This window comes from Puma concolor, chromosome A1 (assembly GCF_028749965.1).
Source record: "Puma concolor isolate L17-30 chromosome A1, mPumCon1.1.hap2, whole genome shotgun sequence".
Taxonomy (NCBI): Eukaryota; Metazoa; Chordata; class Mammalia; order Carnivora; family Felidae; genus Puma; species Puma concolor.
Window position 1 is genome coordinate 188,826,574 of NC_141667.1, and position 19,155 is coordinate 188,845,728.

Consider the following 19,155-nt stretch of genomic DNA (forward strand, 5'->3'; position numbering starts at 1 on the left):
GGGCGCGTATCTGGTAATTGGTGGGTTTTATGCCTGTGAGGACAGCTGGATGGAGTTGCCTGCCGTTCAGGGTATGGGCCTTGGGCCCGTGGCTGCAGCCCCACCTGGAGCCACACGGGAAGGGCGGAACCCTGACCCGAGTCGGAGATTCCAGGGCCAAGCCGTATGCGCGTGGAAGTGGGAGAAGCACCGAGCGAGCGGCTTAGGGGACTCCCACAACCGAACTCCCGGACGATGAGAGCTCAGACCTGGGGGACGTGAGCAGCTTCAGTTCAGACTCCTGCCCACGGTCCTATCAGGACAAGTCACCCAAACCTCAGAGTGAAGCCAGTGGGTTGATTTGTAGTTAAAATGAGTGGTGCCCATGGTAAGGAGAAATAATACAAATGAAAGATAAGAGATTTATTTTATTATTTTTTAAATTATTTTATTATTTATTATTTTATCATTTTATTATTAAAGATAAAAGATTCATTTTTCCTGTTGAAAATAAGGGAGGAGATTTCCCTCCTCCCCTTTTTTCTCAGAGCATTTTCCTTAGAAAACTTGTAATTGGACATACTTTCTCATCTGTTTGAAATATATGAGAATCCTTTTTGAAACCTGGATAGGACTTTTGTCAGCTTTCTGAACAGGGAATGTCTTTCTTAAGGACTAAGGAGTCCTCTATTTAAAATGTAAGCATCAAGGAAGACAGCACCCCTAACCCCCTGCGTCTGTGCGTAATGTCCACAGTCGCCTTGTTCCAAGTTCCAAAACTACTTCCTGTCAGAGATACGAGAAGCTTCTTTTTTCTCTACATAAAGCCACTTAACCAACACGGATGGTCACCCCAGCTACCAGGTGAAGTTAGGATGAACTACTTGTGACAAACGGCCACTGTCAAGTCCTCTGACTTGAGGGACTAGTTACTATTTATTTTGAGAACATGTATGTAATGGGTTGTGTCTGCTTTGCCACATAAGGGGGTCAGTTTGTTTTCTGTTTCTGCAGTCTTTCAGCGGATTGCCTGTGATGCTCATCACATTGTGGCTTAATGCTTATTCAGTAATAAAAGTGTTTTTTTTTTTTCTTTCCTACCTTTGTGGAAAGGTTTTCTGTGTTGGAAAAAAATTTTTGTCTTTTAGTTACATTTTCCCAACACCATTCTGATAAATTATTAAGTATCTTACCTATTCATCCTGTATTTCTATACTGCCATAATCTCTCACTCCTTCTCTTCCTCCCTTCCTTCTCTGTCTTCTCCTTCCTTCCACCCCCTTCCCTCCCCAATTGTTATTCATCTTTTCTTATTTTCTTCTTCTTTTTCTTTCCCAATTGGCATGTCAGCCTATTCTTCCCCAGTTTAATTATTCTGTATAGATGGGATAGTACCTTTATGAGAGGATATGTATCAGTTTTTTTTTTTTTTTTGAAGTGACAAGGTAGACTCAAACAATTAAAACATTGGTTTTAATCCAAAATATGCTTCTCTTTGCAGGGAAAAAGTTTGAGGACTGGGTCCCCTGAGGTTTAACCTTGAGAATTCAGAAGAAAGGTAGTTACCTGATATCACAAAAGAAGATATTTATTTGAGGAAACTGGAAACCATAAAAAGTAGGAACTTCTAAGTTGGAGAGTCGTTAGGTTGGAAATTTTAAAATGCCCTTAGTGTGGTTTAGTATAGTGCAGTATGATGGTATATTATTATATTATAGTATAGTAGATTACATTATATTATAATCAGTCCTATGCATGTGTGTGCATCTATCTATCTATCTATCTATCTATCTATCTATCTATCTATCATCAGAAGCTATTTTATTTGTCCTTTTTGGGATGGCAAAAACGTTCATTTGAATCTTGTGACAAATTCCATGTGCTAGCAAACAGGGGAAATGCAAATTATTGCCATTGTTCATTTCTAAGATATTATTCTTTGGTTATAAGCCTACCCAAAGAGCATATTAGCAAAACAGTCTATTCAAAAGTACACATTAAACGAAAACACAGAACCTCTATAACGATTTAAGCAAGTGATAGTATGATTCTGTTTTACTGATACTATGTAGGAATTGGTGCCTACTGTGATTCCCTAAATCTTTGGTGGGAGGAAGATCCTGGGAGGAACTATTTAGCTTAGCCTAAAAATCTGCACATCATTTATGTCCCTGAACTTTTTAATAAGCTATAGCAGCAGTATTTCCTGATTGAATACTCTCCCTTGTCAGTATCAATAAATACTTAACCTTTTGAAGCCAAAATGTGCAACTGAAGTAAACAATGAAATATCTCTAAATTCTCTCAGAAGGTTTAGACCCTGACACTGTTTGCACAATACCGTGACTTAATTTCTGAATGTTACCTTTGTCACCCCTGATATTTTGACCCTGTCCTTGCCAGAGAGCCGTGAAGCAACTTCTAGCTTACAAATAAATACAAATAAAATCTCACATTTTGCATAACCACAGATAGAATTCCACGTTGGACAGCACTATTTAGCACTGTCTTAGGTCTACCAAAGATTCTATTTTTACCACAAATTCAAAGCTATCCAGTGTTACTTTTCTTAATTAAGCTGGGCTGCTCTCACAATTCAAAAAGCTTCATTTTTTTTCCTGCTTAAATTAAACTCCCTGTGCAATGCAGTGACCAAAACAAATAATCTATGACCTACAAACAAGACACTTGCATTCCCTGAAGAATTACGTTCTTGTTTCCTCTAGGTTATACATCTTTGAACCTCTCTTTGCTGTAACGACCTTCTGGTGCTCATTAGCATGCTGATTACCATTAACACAGCTATAATGCAGCAATTTTCTTGGTGTATGTCGAGGAGAAATGCTCATCTGAATGCAGTCAGGGGACAAAATTAACTGCATAAATCTACAGCGCAAACTGGATCTCGTCCAACTTTGCATGCGTCGTCTTTTCTCTCCTGGCTGTGACATCATCAACCAGATTCCCACTGACGGCTTAATAAGTATCTCAGGGCTTCATATTTAATTTCCTTTCATCTCCGTATATTACATTTCAACTTAATTTTAAGAGTGCCTGACCACCTTATTACCATGTCTCATAATATATATTTACCTTAATGTTTTAGCTATGCCTCTTAATGGCTCTTTATGAGATTCATATCTACTTTACTTTTTATATCTTTTTTTAACATTCATATCTTTTTAAAAATATAGGCTAATATGGTAGGATTTCAGTACACACACGCACACACACACACATTGACGCATTTATGGAACTCAACAAGATTGAGGTATGTAAGCAATTTGTATTTTAGGGAAGCATAAGGATTACTCTTGTGCAAGATAGAAGTATATGAATAGTCATCAAAGGTAGTGAGCTTTTAAAGGAGAGAACAAAAGATGTATGAGATCTGGGGTTTTTTTCTTGCCACTTTCACATTCACCCAATGGTTCGTTAACAACACTGGTCACCAAGTGTGAATTGAGGATTGCTAACTCTCAGTTTGCAGGTTATGAAGCTGACAGGAAAGCTCATGTGACCCTTAGAAATTTTTTTCTGGATTGTTCTTCAAGGGCCGTATTTTATTTTATTTTATTTATTTTTTTTTAATTTTTTTTTAACGTTTTTATTTATTTTTGGGACAGAGAGAGACAGAGCATGAACGGGGGAGGGGCAGAGAGAGAGGGAGACACAGAATCGGAAACAGGCTCCAGGCTCTGAGCCGTCAGCCCAGAGCCCGACGCGGGGCTCGAACTCACGGACCGCGAGATCGTGACCTGGCTGAAGTCGGACGCTTAACCGACTGCGCCACCCAGGCGCCCTGCAAGGGCCGTATTTTAAATATTATAACCATTGAACAAATGGCATGAAGAAGATTATGATACTGTGTTTCCTTAATGGTTGCACGACTAGCATGGTAACAAATGTGTCAGAGTCAAAATCACTATTAAAATAAAGTAAGATTTCATGTGATTACAAAAGAAATCAGTGTGATTTATCACTCTAAACAGGGAAGAGAAAGTTATGCGTTTTACAATCAAGAATGGTGTAAAGTTCAAAATAATATTCTTTACAAACCATAAACTGTGGCAATTTTTATTTTTACAACACGAGATAAATTCTACTGTGTGCTTTTCCAGTTTAAGAAAGCAGACTGAGAACCATTCATTTGCTGCCTTGGGGTGATTAAACTCACGATGAGTATCCTCCTGGTAGTTTCCCTAGGACTTCCCAGCATGGAGGGAACCGATGAAAGGGTAGGGCAGGGAGAAATAGACTGGTGCCACTTCTCATAATGCACTCCGCTCCACTCTTTATCAGTGATATGAACAAAGTGTTGTGGACGCTCACGGAAGGGGAGATTAATTCTGACCCTTCCCTGGGGGAATAGAGTTGAGGGACATGACTCAGGGAGTGTGGGATGGTGTTGAGGAAAAAGGAAGTATTTGAATTGAGTTTTGAATATGGGGTAGAATTTCATTATGCTACAAATGGTAGGGAGAAGAGAGCCTTCTCCTCTCACCGTGACTGTTACAACCATAGGAGTAGAGTTGCTGAATGTCAAAGTAGGAAAGGACTTTAACGATCCATTCTCTGCTGCTCACCCCCCACAACTTACAGGTGAGGGTTAGCACTACCTCTCCCTGCTTGTGAGATAGGGGATAGGCCAGTATGTGTGTAAATATGTCACTAATGCAATGAATGATAACAAACTTTCTAATATTCCCAGTTTTCATTTCATAGACAAATAAAAAATGGTAGGGGTGCCTGGGTGGCTCAGTCAGTTAAGCCTCCGACTTTGGCTCAGGTCATGATCTCCCAGTTCGTGGGTTCAAGCCCCACGTCGGGCTCTGTGCTGACAGCCTAGAGCCTGGTGCCTGCTTCCATTTCTGTGTTTTCCTCTTTCTTTGCTCCTCCCCTGCTCACTCTGTGTCTCTCTCAAAAATAAATAAACATTTAAAAAATTAAGAAAAAAAAAAAAACCCAGGAACCTCGGGGCACCTGTGTGACTCAGTCAGTTAAGTGTCTGACTCATGATATCGGTTCAAGTCATGAGTTCGAGCCCCATGTTGGCTATGCTGGCACCGTGGAGCCTGCTTGGGGTTCTCTGTCTCTGTCTCTCTTGGCCCCTCCCCCCCCAAAATAAATAAATAAACTTAAAAAAACACCCAGGAACCTCAAAAGATAAATGTAGCTTCCCAGCATTTCTGACTGATTCCCAAGTCACCTCTCATCTTCTTTAGCAAAATAGTTCAACAAATGTCCACAGTATCCTGTACGCAATCCAGAACACCCCAGTAAATTCTTTGCCACCAAGATAGTGGTACAGATTTGCTCTGTGGTAATCAGAAATACTGTGCCTCAAACTAAAACTCTGTGAATGGGTATATGTCTAGATTGTGAAATTTCAGCAGTCAATGCTTCTCTTTCTACATATAACCGTTCAATTATTCAGTCATTCATTCAACATCCAACATCCGTCCATTGGATTTCTGTCTACTACATTCCAGTCAGTCTGCTCAGTATTGGAGTTATAAAAGCGTGCCACAAACAGTTCCCATTGAGAGGCACTGTAGAATTACAGGAAAAAATAAGTCAGGATTTAAATGCTGGCTCTGATATTCAACAGCATATGTGTCCGCTTGGGTTGCCATAACAAAAGCTAGAGACTGGGTGCCTTAAACAACAGAAATTTACATTTTCACAGTTCTGGAGGCTGGAGGTCTGGGATCAGAGACTGAAGTGCTGATGTGGTTGGTCCCGGTGACAGCTCTCTTCCTGCCTCGCAGACGGCTGCCTTCTTTCGGTGATCTCACTTAAAGGAGCCAGAGCAAGCTCTCTGGTGTCTCTTCTAAAAAGGGCACTAATCCCGTCGTGAGGACCCCACCCTCATGACCTCACTTAAACCTAATCACCTCCCAAAGGCCCCATCTTCAAGTACCACCACACCAGGGGGTAGGGCTTTGACATACAGATTTGGCGGTTGGGGGAGACAATTCAGTCCATATCAGCAGCTGTGCCACTTTGATCAAAGTCCATAACCTTTCTGAGAGCCTACCTGCTCCATTAGACGGTAAAGATAGTACCTCCCGCATTTTAGATGACTTGATAATAGCATAAGGCAGTGTACGGGAAAGCCCCTATTATAGACGGCACCTGACGATCAGTAGGGACTGAATACATATTAGCTTCATTGCTCTTTTCTCCCTTTTCCTGTCCTGCTAAAGACTCCTGATGGTTGGAGTAGATTAGAAGAAAAAAAAAAAATGGGGCCAAGAGAAATAAAATGGCAAGTCAATATCACAATGCTTTCTGATTCATTCCATATTAGCAATATGATAAAAAGTAATGTAGCTGCTCATGGAAGAGAGAAATAATTCTGGTTCTGCTCTCTGGAGATAGTGAAGGACACAAGAGAGGGCTGTGAAGTACAGAGTATCCAGAAGAGAGGAGAAGTTTGGATTAGGTCTTGGATGGAGTAGAATTACCCTAGGGTAAGAAGGTGGGAAAGACATTCCAGCCTGAGCAAAGGCATGAGTGCAGGGCCACACACGGTTCGGGCGGGGAATTTGGTGTGACAGGGCCGCCAGCGCCTATCTAAGGAATTGCGGCACGCTTTGAGGGGACTTGCTCTTTGCCTTCAAAAGATCCTCTATCATTTCATCTTCTCATGTCGCCAGTATATCATCTACAGGGAAGAAAAACCTATTCCACATATCACTGAGTACAAATTGGGAAACCCACAGCATCCTGGGTTTGGAGTTGCAGATATAAATGGCTTCACAGGGACTTCCAAATGCAAGGAGGCCCTTGAAGCAAGTCTTAGCCTCCTGTGAGGCTCCACTGAGCCTCTGAGCAGCTGCTAGTATACGTCCTTGAAAGGATGTCTTATTAAGGAAAATCCTTTTGCATACAGTCCCAAATGCTGAAGCTTTCCTTTTCTAGATTAAAAAAAAAAAAAAAAAAAAAAAAAAAAAAAATCCTTCATTTCACAAATAAGGACCAAAGTTAATAGAGTCTCTTACATTAACACTCAGGATATCAGATTTTTCTTCTTAAAATAAAACAAAATACAACCCTCCCTCCTTTTTTTTTTTTTTTTTTACCATAATGGAAGTGCATTTCACTTTAAAAATTCCAGACTAAAGATGAACAAAGAACAAAATAAGTCATCTGCGTTCCTATCACCTAAACATGGTTAATGTTTAAATTCTAAAGAGAGTACACTCTTTAATCTTTATTTTATGCAGATAATATTTTACTTTTCTAGGTCACTTATAATCTGTTTTTATCAGGTTTTATTGGAAATTAAGTGTTTCTCCAATATAATTGTGATGGTTACTTAGTATGTAAGGTTGAGCTATAATTTGATTTAACCAATTTCATCTTCTTGTTCATTTAGCTTGCTTTTTTAAAAAAAAATTCTGTGATATATTCCGATAGTTTTGAATGTTGCGTTAACACTCTTTAAAGATAGAGTCCTAGAATACTTCAATTTACAGGTATATACATTTTAAAGGCAGTTGATAAGTGATAACCACAAAGGATGTAACAATATAAAATTTTACCAAACTTTTTATGAGAATTTCTAGGTCCCTATATTTTTGCTAATGCTGGACAGTAGTATTTATTAATTACCTATTTGATATCTTTCTTTTTAAGAGTAAGGTTTAATAGGGAGGGATTACTTGAAATAGGGTGAGATAGGTAAAGGGGATTAAGAGTACACTTACCATGATGAGAGCTGAGTAACGTACAGAATTGTTGAGTCACTATATTGTATATCTGACACTAACATAGCACTATATGTTAATTACACTGGAATTCAAGTTCAAAACTTAACAAATTAAATATATTTTTTAAATTTAAAAATAGGGAGGATTACTTGAGCTTTAGAAAAGGGAGAACTGGGTAGAATGGAAGTCAAGAGAAAGATTTTGAGAGTCCCAGGAGACATTTGCCTAGTTTCTGTTTTTGCCTGGAGTTGGCCCTGAGTTGCAAGATGTGTGCTCTGCACTTAATCCAAAAAGTCTTGATATACTTTAAATATTTAGAGTTCTCAAGCAACAAAACAAAACCCCCCAAACTTTGGAAACTTTCTCCATTGCTCTATTTCTCTGCAAATATACCCTTTCTTTGTCATCGTGGTTGCCTCTCCTATTGAAGCAATTAAGGACAAGTAACAGTGCTTGGGCTTTGGCATCTCTGCAAGGGGTGTCGGGACCCTCTGCAGAGACTGCTGTGAAGGGGGCCACAGAGATGCCTCCTCTGCAAGCGGTATTGCCTGTTGGGGTTGGCAATGTTAAGTTTTTGTTTATTTAATGACTCAAAGAAACTGGAGTTTTCACGGGGAAGATTATTGACATGGTCATGAAAACAAAAGCAGGAAAAGAATCCTGTTTTAAAAGCAATGTTTTCAGGAAGTATCACCTTACTCACTCATGGGTTACTAAGTCATAAACCTGGAGCTGAGGATACAGACAAGGTTTCTGGCTTGAGGTTGCCCTAAGTTGTAAATAGTTAAGGGGACTGTGTATGGCCTAGTGCAGTATGGGGGAAAGGCCTGGTTACAGGTAGCATAAGGTAGTTAGGGTGCTGGCTGGAGACAGAGACCTGAGTTAAAGTCCACTTCCATTGCCCACTAGCTGTGTAACTTTGGCAACTGGTATCGTCTTCCTATATCTCAGTATCTTATCTATAAAATAGGGATAATAAAAGCCTCCACAAAGGGTGTGGAGGTCAAATGACACGCCTGTACAGTACTTAGCAAATGTCTAGATCATAATAAGTGGCGCACCTGGGTGGCTCAGTTGGTTGAGTGTCAACTCTTGATTTCAGCTCAGATCATGATCCCAGGGTTGTGGGATAGAGCCCCGTGTCTGGGTCCATGCTCTCTCTCTCTCTCTTCCTCTGCCTCTTTCCCCTCCTCTTTCTTCTCTAAGATAAAAATTTTAAAAAGGTAGGTGGTCATCACCGAATAGTAGATAGTTGTAGCTAAGAGTCTGATAGCCTAACACACATGCTAACGATGTGTGAAATGAAGAGGTTACATTGTGTTTACTCTTGCTTTATAACTTTTAAATGTCCACAAGTAATAAGAACAAGGAGAGCAGTAGATGCACACAAAACTCGTAAGTCTTCACACCGAGAAAAAGATACAACGCAAGTCATTGTTCTGCTAGCACACTGAGGCTTTTTTTAGCCCCTTGCAACCAAAAAATTGATCTTGGCTGGGGCAGAACATACCAGCAGTATTTTTTTTTTTTTTTTGTAAGGACAGGTCTCAGTTCCTATAGGCTCCTTGGATTGAGATGAGAGACAGCTGATCTCTTTTTCTAGGGAACAGGTAAAGTGTTATCAACCAAACAATAAATTTACAAATAGGCTTTATCTATTGGTATCTTGGGAAAGTGAGAATTCTGGCCAAATGACAAATCAGATCCTAGAAAATGAATCCAGACAAAAGACTATTTAAGAGGAGACTGGAGACAACTGACGAGCAATTCAATGATATTTATCTCTAGATTAATGAGTCAAAGTTGTTGAAGATGGTGTTATAAATGGCTAGACACCAAAGTGCCTTGCTTATCCTTTTTATTCTCCCCCAGTGTCTAGCAAACTTCATACATATAGGTGCTCAAGAGCTACTCATTTCTAATTAATTCAAATGCATTAGGTTTTATTTTGTTACCATGCCTTTAATGCAATATGCTAATACTTCAGTATAGAAAGAGTAGAGTATTATCTATGTACCAACCAGTTTAATGTTTAATTCCAGGAATGGGGAGTTGCTTTGGTCAATAATCCATTGTCCAAAGACGGTGGCTAACATTTTATCAGGTGGGCCACACTCGGGAGACGGCTACCTTAAAGTGTGTAGAAAATGACCCATATTCCAACTGACACTTGGGGTGATATTAATTAACATAGTGAATGTCAAGAATGAGTTGCTCTAAATGAAATTAATGGCTTGTTATTTACTATGTTTAACGTCAGAAATGGGTTCTCACCGTGAAGTAGGAAAAACATGCAAAATGGCTAAAATATTTACAAGATATCCTTCCCCTGCTCTGTTCCTCTTGCACGAACATGGATTAAGAATCCAACAAAAGGGGCGCCTGGGTGGCTCAGTTGGTTAAGCGCCTGACTTCAGCTCAGGTCATGATCTCACAGTGTATGGGTTCGAGCCCCACATCGGGCTCTGTGCTGACAGCTCGGAGCCTGGAGCCTGCTTCAGATTCTGTGTCTCCCTCTCTCTCTGTCACCCCACTGCTCTCTCTCTCTCTCAAATATAAATAAACATTAAAAAGTTTTAAAAAAGAGGGGCGCCTGGGTGGCGCAGTTGGTTAAGCGTCCGACTTCAGCCAGGTCACGATCTCGCGGTCCGTGAGTTCGAGCCCCGCGTCGGGCTCTGGGCTGATGGCTCAGAGCCTGGAGCCTGTTTCCGATTCTGTGTCTCCCTCTCTCTCTGCCCCTCCCCCGTTCATGCGCGCTCTCTCTCTCTCTGTCCCAAAAATAAATAAAAACGTTGAAAAAAATTAAAAAAAAAAAAAGTTTTAAAAAAGAAAAAAAACCCAACAATGACTGTAGCTAAGACCTTCAGGTACAAGATATGTTTCCCCAAGTGGCCCTGAGGTGCTGGTTTAGGACTGGTGCTCAGCTGATACCAACCATAAGAGTAATGGGCACCTGCTTCAAGAACACGGTCACACCTCACGATTGCCTGAAGGCATACCGAGGTCACAGAACAGATTGCCTGAGGTACGCTGAGGCTCACTTGCTAATCAATGCTTATTTGACATATGTCTGTATGTGCAGCAGAATTGGGCTTGGGGTGGGTTTCCTCAGTAAAGCTGTGTGTGCTGGTGCAGCAATGGAATCCTCACCCACCTCAGATTTCTTTGAGGGCTCCTATTGCCTACCAAAAGCATCTAAGAGCTATGCATGACCAAACCAGTTTAAGTAAAATTCACAGTGCTCTTGCTTGCTTTGTCCAGTGGTCTTTTTATTACTTCCTCTGATTTTTGGAGGAGATTTTACTTTTCAGGAATGTTTAGAGCAGATCATACAAATCACTCCACTATTCCCAATCAACACGGCTATTAGATTTAATGTTTCAAAAATTCTGATATTGTACTCTCCTTCTTTCCTCTGAGTATACTGGGCCCAGTGACATTTGCTTATAATGGATGTGGAATTTATTGCCTTCAATTTTCCCCAAAGGAAATGTTGGTAGAGGGGGAGAAATGGCTTTCCCTCTCTGTACAAATGCTATGGTGCAGAGATAGAACTTGTTATATGGTCCGACATGGGAGGAAGGCCAAGGAAGGGACAGAGGGATGAGCACAGTGTTGGTCATGGGAGAATCTGGAGGGGATAAGATGTAAACTTTCCTCTAATAATAATAATTTTTTTATGGAGATGATTTACTGAAGGCTCAACATGCGTAAGGCAATGTGCTAAACTTCCAGCACAGATTCTGATATAGTTATTTAAAATCTCTATGAGGTGGTTATTACTATCATCCTCATTTTACAGAAGAGACAACAGACTGAGATGTTAAGAAACCTGTTCGTAAGTGATGGTGACATAAATCACACCCAGGTCTTTCAGTTTCTGAAACTTGTAACTCTGCTACTTAGTTGACTGAAAACACTCCTCCAGCTCTCCAGATTTTCCATTTTTATATGCTTTCAAGAATAGAGATTTCTACGTACTTTGAGACTAATTCTATACACTCTTACACATATATTTTTGTTTATTTTATATTCTTCCAGTAATTTAATTACTGAATCCTATACTTGCTTCTGCTGATATTTGCAAAGTTTCGGTGACCTGGGAAAAGAAAGGAAGCAAGTTTCCCATTTTGGCGGGGGTGGCGGGGGGGACCGTCATTATAACACCTTAACACAATTTTGAGTATTTGGGATGAGCTCCTACTTGGAGAAATGGTAAGAACAGATTATGTAGATCATTCTTCCATCCCCAAAGTGGATGAAAGTATTTCCTTTTCTTTCTTTTTTTCAAAAGGAAAATGGGAAGTTCATGCCTATGATAAAAATACAGGTATCACTCGCTTTTCGAAACTTCCCTTTATACAACTTTGCTTTTTGAAAAAACTTCTTTAGTACCTGTTTTCGCTAATCATGAGAAACCCAAAGAGGATTTTCGCTTTTTTTTTTTTTTACAAAAAAGACACAAAAACAAAAAAAAAATTAAAAAGCATTCAGTGTTTGTTTTCCAGTGAGCTGTCATTGAGGCAGTGCCCTCCCCAGGCAGCAGAAAGCAGACCTGCCGAGCTCCTTCCTTGGGAACTACACTCGGTATCTCAGCATCTCAGAATCAAGAGCTCTGAGCTGTGTCTGTGAGCATCTGTGCTTTTTCTCAATTTATTATGTGGATCTGCTAGCAAGATGTGTCCTAAGGTATCAGGAAAGTCTAAGAGAGGTTATTTTTGGGGTATGAGGATGCTCAAAAACTTTTCCGTATAAAGGCAATTGCTTCTTTGCTTTATGACATTTTGGCTTACCAAAGGTTTCATAGGAACGCTCTACTTTCAGATACTGGGGGGAAACCTATATGAGAAAACACAGACAAGCATAAAGAAAAAGAAACAATAATAATAATATCACTCAGATAACACCATGATTAAATTTCTGAAGTATATACCTTTTGGATTGTTTTCCCCGATACATATATGGTAGCAAAATAGAATCACATTATACAACCTGTCTCTTATTAACATTTAATAAACATCTTTCCAGGTCACTAAATATCAACATGTGAAATATATAGTATTAATTTAAGAATTATAATGGGTTTCAACATCATTATCTCCGCCCCCCCCCCCAATGGGAACTCTTAAAATCTTTTTACTCTAACTGTACTGGGAGGATATGTGTGGCATTGTTACCCAAGAGCAAATAAAAGCTGTTTATCAAATGCATCTGTACTATTCTCCCAATTTCAACAGGAACCACAGCATTTTCAACAAAAATATTGATACAACTTGAAAATCGACTTCTCTGTGATCATCCTAGACAGCATAACTGAGGCTATTTGATGCTGCTATTGTGTAAATTTTGTTACATTTTGTTCTGGGAATGGGGTCAATATGGTCGTAGATCGAAGCCTGGGCACTTTGGCAGCAGTGAAATCAATGCTGTTCTGCATTTCCTTTATCAATATGCTCTGAAGGATCACACTTAGACCCAACTCTGCATTCACGTTGGTCAACATTTCTCCAAAAAGTGGCTATTAACTCTTTGGTATCTGATAGGAATAACCAGCAGCATGTCCCTCCTTCAAAGAGAGAATTATAAACTATCAACAAAAATTTATTATTTTCTTTCTTAGATCTCTAGGATACTCTACCCTTTTACCCCTGTTTGTGAACCTGATGGTTATGATTGTAAATCTTAAGAAATCAATATGCAAATATATTACACTACAGTCTTTTAAACGACACTACTGTTGATACTCAAATAAGGCAGGTAATTTACAAATAAAAAAAATCAGAAACTAACCTCAAATCAAACAAGAATACCAAAAAGAATTCAAGGTTTTTATTCACCAACTTAAAAGGAAGGCGACGGCACTTAGTTGATCTTGCTTTTTGCTTGTGTTCAGTCTCTCAGGCCCTCCTCAATTTTCTGAACCAAGAGCCACTAGAGGGAAATAGGAAGTTGAAACATATTAATATGTCAAAGTGTGGAAGGTGAGTCTCAGCATTCCCATGTGGATGTGTTTTGATTTCATGTCGATTTGCTTATTTTCTCTCTTACGTGGAGCTTCAGAGGCTAAACCTGAAAGTGCAGAGATCCTGACTGAAATGCTAAATTACTCCTTCAGTGGCTATGATTTAACATAGTCGAGTACTCCAGCCTTTAAAGTATCCATGGTGGAGGACAGTTTATTTATCTGTTTGTTTTTAATTCTCAAACTATCACAGACTGACATTTTGCTAAAATACAAAATCATGTTCTTGGTTGTCATGGTGATGCCAAATTGTTATAAAAGTTTTTATGCTTTTATTCTCAATTTCTGTACCTGTAACAAACAGTACCTGTAACAGTACTGGTCTAGTGGATTGAGCATTAGTGTGAAAGTTTAGAGACTGGTACTGATCTCTCCTTGGAGGCCAAAAAGAAGTTCAAATGACACAGTTAGATTATCTAACTTTTCTAGGACTTTGTTGTTTTCAGGCTTTAAGATTTTCAGGATTGTTTTAGGATCATAAGAGATGTTAGTTTGCTATATATATTTTTTTTATTTCAGGGGCTAAATGGTTTTGATTAAAAATGTTTCAAGCTCTGTACATAACCTGATGGGAGAATTTGTTTCCAGCTCATTTGATAACTGGGGGGCAACTGCCGTGTATCTGTTTTCAACATTTCCTATAGAAATTCATTTCTTAACTGAGCTGCTGAGAAGAGTCATTAATAAAACTAAGAATACACACATACTCATGCACACAACACACACACACACACACACACACAAATAATATAGTCATCATAAATGTGTATGACCATTGGAGAGGATTGGAGTAAGAAACCTGAATGGACGTGAGATTGATTTTGTCTTCTTTTAAATTCTTGTAGCTGTTTCAAAGAAAGGTGAATTTTCTCACAGAGGAAATGACTTGAGGATCCTAATTATGCAGATCTATTTGTCTTCCCTATTCTTAGGCATGGACCATTGGAAAAGAGAGGAATGGCTTAGGTGAAATGGGATTATTATAGCTTGCAGTGGGATGTTTTATCAAATTTGGGGAAACCTCTCGAGCATCCAAAAACTTTTTGAACCCATTTCTAAGACAAGGTTATAAATCTGTGAAGTGTTTATTAACATGTTGCTCCTGGGATGTTAGACTTCCGTGTACCATCACATTTCCTCTTCCCAACTTTCATGGCACCCTGTAAACAGGCAGGAAGTTTGCCTATGCTGAGTCAGAAGAAAAAAGGTGAGGAGACCCCATCCAAAGGCATCAGCAGCCAAACAGATGTGGTAAGAATGATGTTTCTGATGTTACAGGCACCTGCCTACTGACTCCCAGAGTCAGGAAAACTGTACCCAGAGAGTTCCTCTGGAAATGAGTCAAGTGATCCATGATGGGAGAAGCTGATTTACTCATCTAAATTTAGGCAGGAGGCACTGAAACTACCCCCACTCATCAAGGTTTATGCAAGGCCATTATAATATTTTCACATTATCTCTCCCTTTATTAATTCATCCAGCAGTCTATTTGCTTTTTTTGGCCCAATGTAGCCCATTGAGCAGACATCTTAATTGAGCTGTTCATAATGACGCCCAGATCTTTTTCGAAAAAGGTGCCAGCTAATTCAGAGCCCATCAGACCCATTAGTGTGTGGGAACTTTAAACTGTCTTTTTCAATATGCATTACTTTGCAGTGAACTATTTGGGAGTGCATTGGCCATGCATAAACCAATCAATTTCTCTTTTCCTTTCTTTGGGAGTACCACAGAATGACCCAGTGTTTCAGTGAGCCTTAAAAGTAATGTTGTGATCTCACAGTTAAACCAACTGGCCAAATTTCAAATCTTCTTTCTTCCAGGACTTCCATTTTTGAAGTTTGTTTCACTATGAAAACCGTAAGGTTTTTATTTCAAGCCAAAGCTATATTTGAAGTCTTTTTCCTTTTTTACCTTAAAAATATCTACCTGAAAAAAAGCCTCAGCAGATTTCTATCAATCTCCAAAGAATGAAGGATGTTAGAATGAATAGAAATCCCATGTAGAGGAGATATATTTTAATATTCAACCAGGATAATGGATTCCATAATGGAAACCACATCAAATATTCTGTATATATTTGAATATAGCAAAGCACTCTTTTGTTTATAATGTATGATTTGAAATTTATTGAAATGAATTGGAATTAAAAAAAAATTTCAGGGGCTCCTGGGTGGATTAGTTGGTTAAGCACCTGACTTCAGCTCAGGTCATGATCTCGTAGTCTGTGAGTTCAAGCCCCACATCCGGCTCTGTGCTGACAGCTCAGAGCCTGGGGCCTGCTTTGGATTCTGTGTCTCCCTTTGTCTCTACTCCTCCCCCCACTCATGCTCTATCTCTTTTTGTCTCTCAAAAAGAAATAAACATTAATTTTTTTTTAATTCTTCATCAATAATCTTGAGAATTTAAGACCAGAAGCAATCTTTAGGGTCCATCCTGCCAAGAAATATAATTAACTTAAGTTTTTCTAAGGAGATGGGCATCTAAAACATTATAGAAGAGGGAGAATTATGTTCTGTGATATGATGACTCTTTTTGCTCCAATCTGTATCTTTACTAACATGAAGTGAAAACCAATCATAAAATTTGGTTCTCTGGAATGTGGGATATTTAGATTAATTATAAGGTGAACCTACCAATTAAGCCTATTACTGTTTAACCTTGGCTTGAGAATATTTTAAAGCTACATAGAAAATAATTCAAGAGGGGCGCCTGGGTGGCGCAGTCGGTTGAGCGTCCGACTTCAGCCAGGTCACGATCTCGCGGTCTGTGAGTTCGAGCCCCGCGTCAGGCTCTGGGCTGATGGCTCAGAGCCTGGAGCCTGTTTCCGATTCTGTGTCTCCCTCTCTCTCTGCCCCTCCCCCGTTCATGCTCTGTCTCTCTCTGTCCCAAAAATAAATAAACGTTGAAAAAAAAAAAAAAAAAAAAAAAGAAAATAATTCAAGAGTTTTCAAAATCGTAACGTGGTTATCATAGACATAAAGTTTTACTCTATGTGGAGAAATGGAATTTGGCTGTGACTCCGTTGACCCTCATACTACCACCCACCAACCCCTATGTCTCAATGCCAGCTGGGTTTTGTGCTTTCCCTCATTTTCACAAAATTATATATAATAAGGAAATGAAATACTGATTATGGGATGCTGTTGAATTAGTTAATTCTGATTGACCTAGGACCTCAATATAATATGGTAGTAGCAATTATATACATCATTATCCATAATGATATAAAACAGCAAATTGTATTTTGAGAGTAACTTTTTCCAGGCGATAGATCAAGTTCAATAGAAATCATTTGATTCTTTATAAAAGTACTTTAGGCTTGAAAGTGGCAAAAGAAAGCCACTAATATTGCACGTGCCAATGACATATAATGCCGGAAGTCCAAATGTAATTCATCAAATTCAGACACTCCTCTGTAATCACCAGGGGCTTGTGATTGCCGAAGGTAATCAAGAGAAGAGTTGCTTATTGGCAAAAATTTCTCTTGGAGAATAAAAGCCAGATGTCATGCTCAATTGGCTATTTAATAAAAGACGTCGGTGGGGCGCCTGGGTGGCTCAGTTGGTTAAGCATCTGACTCTTAATTTTGGCTCAGGGCATGATCTCATGGTTTGTGAGTCGAGCCCTGAGTTGGGCTCTGCTCTGATAGCGTGGAGTCTGCTTGGGATTCTCTTGCTCCCTCTCTCTCTGCCCCTCCCCCATTCATGTGCTCATACTCTCTCTCAAAGTAAATAAATAAACTTAAAAACTTAAAAAATAAAGAAATGACTTTAGTGATAATGATATCAGTTTTACACGTTGTCACCATTTTTAAAGTCAAATTTGGTGTACAATTTATGCACTCACATTTTCTAATGTTATCAATTACCTACAGATCCCTGGATCCTCTCAAACTCCCTAGAGAATGACCGACATTCACTGGCATCAGTGTTATTGCAAAAGAACTAGAAACAAAGACAAAGATATATAATGACTTCTCAATGATTAATTTATTTAAATAAATATCTATGCTATAATCTACATAATATCTATGCATTGAGAACTCACAAAATTATATGTGAAAGGGAAAAACACTTTTTTGTGATGACATATTGGTACAATTTTACCCAACTTAAAATTGTAAAATTAAAAAATAGAGTAGGTGGAGAATTTTTTTTCTCTTCTACTTTCTTTTCTTTATATTGTATCTATAGGAGATGTTGGATATTAGCTGATCCTGTTATAGGAATCATTTCACAATATATGTAAATCAAACCATCACGCTGTATGCCTTAAATGTATGCTGTGGTATAGGTCAATTATTTTTCAATAAAACTGGGGGGAAATTCCTTCTGATCACTTTAGAAATCAATAATGACCTCGTAACGGTAATAACTCTTTTGAGTGTCCGACAAAAAAAGCAGCATATTTTCTGGAAAAGGAATAGTTATAGGAAATTTAATATTCATGATGATGAATGGGAGAAAACTGAAAAGCTGCTTATTGTAATTACTGTAGCAGCACAAGAGATGGCTGGACGATCAGAGCAATGGAAAGAGCAGTCTTGATGCAAATGCTGTGTGAAAAAGGAAAGGTACTTTCGTAAAGGACACCCAAAGTTTGGGTTGTAAAAACCAATGGGAACAGTCAACAAAAGAACGAAGTCCATTAATGCATGGTGCAGAAAGGCCTCCAGCCATACAGGAATGCATAGAGTAGCATCATATTTGCACAAGGACATCGATTCTTTGGAGGTGTGTATACTCCTAAAGGCAGTCTTTTTTTGTATCATAAAAAAGAAGCCCAAAGCAGCACATAGCCATAGTTTTGAATTGAGTCTGGGATTGATTCTTTACCATTGTCTTTGAAATCAACCTGCTAAATGACTGAGTGCATACAAAGGATCACAAGAAATCTTGTAGTCTCGATCTTTACAGATATTCAACCAACTTGATGCCTCTTACTGTGTTATGTAGAGTAATGGAGGAGCATTGGATTGACTTAAACAAAGTGCCCCTCAGACAGAACAGGACCATCACGACAAATTATTTATTGGAAAAAAAGTGCTGGAAAGAAGAGGCCTATCTTGGGCTTGAGTCCCGATAGGTGGTAAACAGATGGTTTATGAGACTGTGCCATTTGTGCGATTTTATAAATACTCAAATAAAAATGTCTTAGGAATGTTTTTAAAAAAGTAGAATCTAAGAATCCATCATTTCAATCATGAACACACATAGGTGTTCAACACTTTTACGACAAACCAGAAATATAGGCAGACTGTTTTAATGTTTCATGTTCTTAGCAGTCAAGTCATTTGGGGAATAAAAAAAATTAACATCTCATTAATGACTCTTGCAAAAATGTGGGTTATTAATAAATTTTTATTGGGGAAAAAAAGGCATCAATGCAAAGAACAGTCATGCTATAGAAAATGTCTGATGCCTGTTCAGGGTTAGG

At 38.9% G+C, this 19,155-nt stretch overlaps 1 long non-coding RNA gene across 1 annotated transcript in view; it reads right to left on the reverse strand.

Moving 5' to 3' along the window:
• Positions 1-19,155, reverse strand: part of LOC147584681 (uncharacterized) — a 41,254-nt gene that overhangs the window by 13,584 nt on the left and 8,515 nt on the right. The window contains exons 2-3 of the long non-coding RNA XR_015255793.1: positions 13,488-13,628; positions 12,491-12,536 (exon numbers count right to left, since the gene is read on the reverse strand). This is a non-coding gene — a long non-coding RNA (uncharacterized LOC147584681). The remainder of the gene's footprint in view (positions 1-12,490; positions 12,537-13,487; positions 13,629-19,155) is intronic.